Source organism: Leptonychotes weddellii, chromosome 4, assembly GCF_054177405.1.
Source record: "Leptonychotes weddellii isolate Sample4059 chromosome 4, ASM5417740v2, whole genome shotgun sequence".
Lineage (NCBI taxonomy): Eukaryota > Metazoa > Chordata > Mammalia > Carnivora > Phocidae > Leptonychotes > Leptonychotes weddellii.
This window is the reverse complement of record NC_138372.1, coordinates 105,135,737-105,143,655: the sequence shown is the minus strand read 5'-3', so window position 1 is coordinate 105,143,655 and position 7,919 is coordinate 105,135,737. Positions and strand designations below refer to the sequence as shown.

The following is a 7,919-nucleotide window of genomic DNA, read 5'->3' as shown; positions in this document are numbered from 1 at the left end:
GAGAGCCCACAGTCCAGACTGCTGACCGCGCAGGTCTATCAGGCGGCTGGCTACGGCCCCAATTTCAGGGCCGGCTTCCGGAATGGCCAGGGCAATCTGACAAGCATTGGTTGCTTTTTACAGTGGGTACATTTCTCTACCTTGTTTCCTCTTGTGGTTTTGATAGAAGGACTAGGTGCCTGAGAGCTGGCATCTCACATACCAGGGAGGCCTTGGGTGACGTTTGGCTTGAGGATGCTCTCGGAAAGACCAGGGCGAATCAACGAGCATGCCCTACCCCAAGAAATCCTTGTTTCTGAATATTAACTCTCGCTCTCCTCTGACTCTCTGTCCCCAAAACACTCGACCAAGGACTGCTTGAAACCTGCCCGCTGGACCTCAGGGATAGCCACCTCACTGGAAAGCCAGTCATCTCAAATGCAAAGGTGAGAGCAGAGTTCTGCTTGCCTTCTGGCCTTTCTGCTGTGCCTTCAAGCTTGCAGGGAGGCAAAGACCTCATAACCAGCAGGTCACCCTCGGACCCCAGCAGGTAAGTACTTAGGAGGCCCTGCAAGGGGCCTGGCATGGTTCTAGGCACTGTGGATTCGGCAGCCGCCATGACAGCATCCCTTTCAACCTGGAGAAGGTACTTTCACCATGTAAACAAATTACACAGTTCTAGATAGACGCGGCGCCTGTGAAGAAAATAAAGCAGGACGACAGAAAAGAGGGTGGCTGGAGAAGGGGCTAGCTTAGCTCCCGGGGTCAGGGTGAGTCTCTGAAAAAGTGACTTTCAGCCTGTGACCTGTATGATGAGGACATACGAGACAGATGGAACGGCCCTTGAAATCCGAGACACAGTTAGACGTAAGTGCAACTAGCCTCGGTGGAGTGCTCTCCATTTTGCAAGCACCACCTTACTGAACCCTCCCAGCAACCCTATGAAGCAGGTATGACACGAAGTAGGTTATCCCCGTTTTACAGATCAGGAAACTGAGGTTCCAGAAGCCTCCGGTAATGCCCTCACGTTCACACAGAGCCAATCTTTGCCCCCAGACAGACTCACCTAGAAAACTTTCTCTCAGTCTCTAGGTAATGGGCTGTCCTACAACTAAGTGTTTGGCCTGGAATCCTCATGGCCCTGACCGAGCCCTCACCCTGGCCTCACTTCGCCCTGCTCCTGGTGTCACAGAAATAAAGCTAGTAATTCCCCAGGGCTCTGCCACCCATTCTGAATGTGTACACAGTGTCCGTGACTCCCCTTGAATCTGACAAATCTGGGCCGTCCCACTTTCCTTGATCTCTGACACCAGCAGTCTGTAGTGCATGTGGGGACAAAAGAATCTGTGAATTCCTTCTCTACACATATTGGAAGTATCAGAAAGACTACTGACACCGGATGCAATTGTCTACACCAGCTTCCAATCCTGAGGGAGGGGATTTCACTACATATGACCCCCAGGTCCTTCCAAATAACAGGATCCAACTTGGATCACTGATACACAAATAGAAATAAAATACAAATCGGCAAGCCCTTCCAGCTTGAACTCCAGAATATACCGTATTTCACCGATTCTAAGACACATCTATTTTCCCATTTTAATACCTGAAATCAGGATTCATATCACAATGAGCGGTATGTCGAAGCTTAACTGGCAGTGTGTTTTCTTTCTTGGTGTTACGTATGATAATCATGCATCTTAAGATCACTACGGGGTTAGGTTAAGAGAAATTCAAAACTGTGCAAACATCAGGTTCCCCCCATTTCCTTTCTTTCCTTTAAGTCCAACTGGCTGGTCACCATGACAGCTTTTTGTCTCCCCATTTCCCCTCTTTTCTGGCAATCCATCCTCCACAGGGCAGGCCGTGTGAGCTGCCAAACCTGCACCCTAGAGCCTGACCTTCCTTGTGTCACACCCTCTAGCAGTTCCCACTACTTTAGAATGAACAGAAATTCCTCCTTCCCCCCGCCCCCATGGCCTACAAGGCCTTGCTGACCTGGTCACTCTCATGTTGTCTCCTGTTCTTCACAAAGGCATATTCTGCCTGCCTCAGGACCTTTGCATAAGCTGCCCTCTCTGCCCAGAGACCTTGCAGAGATTGCCTCTTTTTTTTTTTTTTTCCCACTTAAGTCTCAGCTCAAACATCCTCCACGGAGCCCTCCCAGACCACCCCGCCCATCTGGGAATACCACCCTCATTCCTGACTGCACTTACTACTGCTTGAAACTAGATTTTCATGGGGCACGTGGGTGGCTCAGTTGGTTAAGTATCTGTCTCTTGATTTCAGCTCAGGTCATGATCTCCGGATCGTGGGACTGGCCGCGTGTCAGTGTCAGGCTCTGAACTCAGCAGGGAGTCTGCTTGAGGATTCTCTCCCTCCTTCTCCCTTGCCCCTCAACTCGAGTGTACCCACATGCACACATGAGCGCTCTCTCTTTAAAACAAATAAATAAGTCTTAAAAAAAACTAGCTTTTCATTTATCTGTTTATTACCTTTTTCCTCCATTTGATACCATAAAGCTTCAAAGGAGCAAGAACCTTCTTAGGCACTGCTTATCCCCAGTACCTAGGCACACAGTGAATCCTCTATAAATATCCATTTAATGTAATAACCATAATAGAAGAAATTACTAAACTACATTCTTTCTCATGGTTACTTTCTTTTCATTAAGTTCCAGCCAATGAGACCAAAAAAAAAAAAAAAAAATGCTGGCAATGATTATTTTGAAGCCTATCTGTGATTCCTCCTGATAAAGACAAAAAAGAAAAAAGAAAGAAAGAAAGAAAAGAAAAGACACAAACTTCTAGTGGGGCTTTTGAGAAGCAAATGCTTTGCCTTACAACATAACCACTCAAAAATTTCCCATATGCTTCTAAATTGTATCTTTAAAAGCTTTCTCTGGAACTGGACAATTTCAAAATCCATTGATCTTGCTCTGATGTATAAAACATACCACAGAATTCTTATAATTCTTCTAGAAACCTGTCTGCCAAATGACATATTGTTTCCTTTTGCTTACTATTCACCTTTGAACTTCCCTCTAAAGTGTTTACAGTTTTAAAATTCCAGCTTTTGCGCTAGTTCCAGTTTAAAATTGTTTAATCATCCACATGTTCACTATTTTTATCACCAAACATACTGGAAAGAGGAAGTAAATTGTTTCATCTACTAACTACTAAAGTTTAAAAAAAAAACAAAAACAAACCCAGTCTTATGTCTTTGAATGCTGTGTTCTCATGTGACTCTCCTTATGAGACTCAAAATGTTAAAAAACATAAACATCACATGCAGTCCCTTTTCACAGGAAGGAGGAAACCTAACGTGTCATAATAGGAATATGCATGATTTAAGGTCATTAATTTTGTATCACAAGAGATAATCTAGAAATAAACCCAGGCTTAAAATCAGGAGGCAAATGAATTCTGCAAACATTTTGAAGCCTTGCCCATACCTTCATTATCTATAGTTAATTGTACGGGTGATGACATCCACAAACAATGAAAAACCGTATTTCTTACTGGTTTCTCTAAAATCTTCCATGCGAATGATCCAGTTAACGTATCCTTTCAAACTTCAGAACCAATGCTACCTTTAGCTTCTTTGGTAAAATATTTTGGGCAAAATTTGTGTTCTCTTCTGAACAATTCTCCAGTACTACTTTTTTGTACTTCTAGAATGCTTTCAATACAAAAATGACCATTAAAATTTAAACTAAGCTCTGCCTAAAGTGTAAAAGTAAAAAAAGGAATACATTGAAAGGAGTTTGATCCAGTGTTCCATTAATCATCGTAATGTACTTATTTGATGTAGTTAAGTGATGGAAGTGAATAAAGTTCCTTTAACCAAGGGAAGGAAAGTAAGTGGTGGTAAAGGGGAGGCTAGGACTCTCACCAGACCACCTACGCGAGAAAGCCAAAAACAGACACAACACGGCTTCATAATCTAACCCACTTGCACTGGCCTTTACATAGTTGAAAGAAGTTAAACCTGCCAGTCTTCTCCTTAGTCCTTCTAAAATAAGCAATCTTTAATAAGTATTGTGAAATATCAGGAGGTTATCTCTGAATATTAAAATTAACTTCATTTCTCCTGTTTGGGACTCCCAACGCTACCCAGGAAATTCAAAGCGTGTCACTGAGTTATGAAAAAGAGATTTGTTGGTATCAAACCCCTAAAGAACGTCATGAGCACTTCCTGAATGTGCAAAACAGAGGCTATTCCACATGGGGTGGTGGAAAGATCCATGGGTTCCAGAGGCACACAGGCCCCCGGTTAAAAATCGCAGCTTTGCTACTTAGTAGCTACGTGATTCAGCCAGTCACTTCATGTCACCCGAAGAAAGAAGATAACAACCACTATCCTGTGTTGGAATAAAGAGAATCCACTGTCAACTGCCCAGGACGAGGCCAGTCCCCGAGCCAGCCCACAGAGATAACTCGAATTACAGTCCAGAAAGCCCTTGTTCTGAGACTTCTTATTCACTCCCTACCCTTGGTGCTGTACTAAATAGAATGAATATCTTTTTCTTGGATGAGTCATGGCTTTGCAGAGCTTCAGAGTCTTCATCCTGAATATCAATGCTCATTGCATCATACTGGGACCCAGAAAAACGGTAAAAATTAGAATAAATGAGAAGCTGTTTTCTTAAAGTCATGATGCAACTGGGTTTCTTATCATTTGTTTCTCTCTTACAAGTTAAGTACTGAAAACAAGTCCAGGTTAGTTGGAGATCCCCTAGGCTCAGAAGGATCAATCTTAACCTATCACGGACAAATAAGAGGAAAGAGTAAAGTTGATTAAATAAGATTTTTACAAAGCGATGTTTGTCATAACACCTGGAATACTCAGGTTTTCAGAAAGAAAAATCTGGCCAAGTAAATAGATTGAAAAATCTATTTCTCTGTGGAAATACAAAGGAGACACTTTTTAAAAAGTTTATTCCTAAAAAGATTGTTTAGACGGTATCTGTATGGTGAGAGTATATTTTGGGGGCAAGGGCAAGCAATGGGATTACTAAATTAACTCTTCCAATTCTACCTGACCACAAATGCGCCTTGTCCACCAGCATTACCCACAGCACCACCTACTGTCAGACTGTGCCTACAGCAGCTTTGGTATGGCAGGGCCCCAAGAGTTAGCCATGCCTTTGATGAGCTAAGCAAACTGTTGAGGAATGAAAGAGGTTATCATTTCAAAGTTAAAAGGCAGTGGGGGGGACCTCAAAATGAAAGCAAACCCCTGACAATCTTGCAAGATATCTAGGTAGCAAACACAATCATTTGGTTACAGACACATGGCAAGTAAGTAGTTTTCATTTTTCTTACGGTAGCTAATTAGGCTGCTCTAAAGATTTGAAAGCCCAAGTAAGAATTCTAGGATCTGGCTGATGGATATACCACGCGCACGTTTATTATTTTTTTTTAATACAATGCACATGTTTATATATCACTACCTTTTGCCCCAATGAAAGTTACCCACTGTTGTGCCACCACAATGGAATTTCAAGTAGGAATCAGGAGTTTTATTGTCAACCCAGAGAACGAGGGGGTTCAGAATGGGGTCCAGAGCCCATGTTTCCCCTAATGTCTAGGCTTCTCCTTAGACACTTAGGCCCTTAAGGGTAATTAAGTCTCCTTATTATGAAATGTACCTGGATATGACGGCTCAGGACTGTGTGTTCTTGCCCTTACAGATCTGCTATATATTGTGCATAAGAATACACAGAACAGACTGTCAGTCATAAGCAAAACAACAACCCAACCTCAATTCGGATCTAAAATTAAACCACAGACTTAAAATAGACCATGACTTAAAAGTGCTCCGATCTGAAAAACAAAACAACTGTTTTCCAAACAGAAAAACATATGGACTGATAAAAAAAAAAATTAAAAATAAAACTAGGTGACACTTACCTAGCACTGTGTTCCAGGCGCTGCTCAAAGCACTTAACAGATTATCAGGTTCACAAAGCATGGGCACCTCCCTGTTCAATGAGTGACTTTACTGTTTTAAGATCTATAGTAGCACCATAAATACCATAGGATAAATCAATGGGATGTTAAGGACAAAGAAGTCTGGCTTATCATTTACCTCACCCTTACGTTAAAATAATCATGCTGAATGATCTGAATGACCAGGGGTTGTGATGTCACAAAATAAGTACAGGTTAGTACACGTGGAATGACTCCACGTGTAAACTGGGGAGAAGATGCTACATAAAGGTCTTCAACACCAGCAGGGGAATGAGGAAAATAAAAGTCCTACTATCTATACTGCAAAAATGCGTATTCTACTATCACATTCCCCTTCTCAAAAACAAACCAGTTTGGAGTTCTCACAATGCCAGCCATGCAATGTTGTCACAGATGTGTGCCAGATTTTGCACAGGATATGGCCGTGAGGAAAAACCCAGAGTTTGCCTGTATCTTAGGCAGCAAAGAAAGCCTGTTCATTGTTGTGGCTCAGTAAATCCAAATAACAACTTGAAAGGGTTAAAAAGCCGGGCACCAGGTGTTTTCTTTCCACTTTCCCCGAGTAACTGCAGCACACAGAAAAGTTCTCTCTGCTACCCTCCCCACCAGCCTGCGCGGAGGGCGAACTGTCACTGCCATTTCCACCACGCAGCTCCCGCTCCCAACAACAATCAGAGGGCACCAGGCTGGGCAGCAGGCACCGGCGGCTTCCCACAGCCTGCACGCGCTTTGCTGCCAAGTTACGAGCTTCGCTGGGTGACGGGTGCACGAGGGAGCCAAGGATAACTTCATTCTATTTCAAATCTGTGTGCTTTCAAAGAAAGTGAAGAGGACCGAGACCATGGGTGGAGGTGGTAGGGGTGACCAAAAACAAACTTTCAGAGCCTCTGCATCTGCATCTCTTGCAAGAATTCCCAGCCGGCGATTAGGAGATAGTGATACCCACAGGGATTTAGCCCCCCAGGTTGGAGACCACGCGAGGAGAAGGGGTCGAGCGGAGTCCGGGTCCCTCGCCTACCCACTCCTCCAGCAGCAAGGGGCAGGCGCGCTTTCGGAGCCCGCCGCTCGCGCCCCGCAAGCCCGCCCGGCTCCGCAGCGCCCCTGCCCGGCCTCCCCGCCCATCCCGGACGCGCAGCCGAGCGCCTCCTCTCGCGGCCCACACAGCCGGTCTGGGGGGTCCGTCCCGGCCAGTGCGGCTCCCGGGCCGGCCTAGATGGACACCCAAGCCGGGCGCGGAGGCTCAGAGGCGGACCCGGTTCCGCTCCGGCCGCGCGCGGCTCGGGCATTGTCCGCAGTCGGAGCGCCGCGCGGCCACCCGCCCGACCCCCGCCCCGGCCCGGCCCCTGGCCCAGCCTTACCTCGGCCGCGCTCCCCGGCCCCGGGCAGTGCGGCCCCAGCCGGGCGCCAAGCTCCTGGGGACTGCAGGGAGGAAGGTCGGGCCCGCCAGGAAGGGGGTCCGGGCCGCCGGCGCCGCCGGAGGGCCGAGCGCGGGCCGCAGGGGCAGCCGAGTCCTCGCGCCGCCTCCGCGGGGCCACGGATAAAGAGCTGACCCGGTTAGCCAAGGGGGCTCGGGACGCAAGGCCGTGGAGGGCCCGGCTGGCGGCGGCCGCGATGGTTCTGTCTGCACCGAGTGGGAGGGCTCAGGCGGGCTTCGCGGAGCGCGAGGGAGGGAACTTGGAGCAAGTTGCTGTGGCCCAGAGCGCGTGTCCCTGTGGAGTGTGCACGCCCCTATAGAGCGCCCCGCCCCGCCTCCGTCCCGCCCCCTCCCCACCCCCTCCCTCTCCCCGCCCCCGCTCGCACCCCCACTTCCAGCGCCGCCGCCTCCCTCAGCTCTATCCCCTCCCCCATTCCCACCCCGGTCCCACCTCTAAGCCCCTCCCATAGGCCCACCCCCCACTCCCACCTCCAAACCACTCCCACATGCCCGCCCCCACTCCCACCTTCAAACCCCTTCCACACACCCAC

The 7,919-nt window shown here is 47.4% G+C and overlaps 1 protein-coding gene across 5 annotated transcripts in view; it reads right to left on the bottom strand.

Moving 5' to 3' along the window:
• FAM110B (family with sequence similarity 110 member B) overlaps positions 1-7,660 on the bottom strand; it is a 148,949-nt gene extending 141,289 nt beyond the window's left edge. For 3 of the 5 annotated variants that reach the window (XM_081816018.1, XM_081816016.1, XM_081816020.1), the window contains exon 1: positions 7,313-7,653. The gene's annotated coding sequence lies outside the window, so the exon portion shown is untranslated. Of the gene's footprint in view, positions 1-7,312 lie in introns of all 5 variants that reach the window. The other 2 variants (XR_014144178.1, XR_014144177.1) reach the window with 1 other exon arrangement.
• Positions 7,661-7,919: the final 259 nt, after the last annotated feature.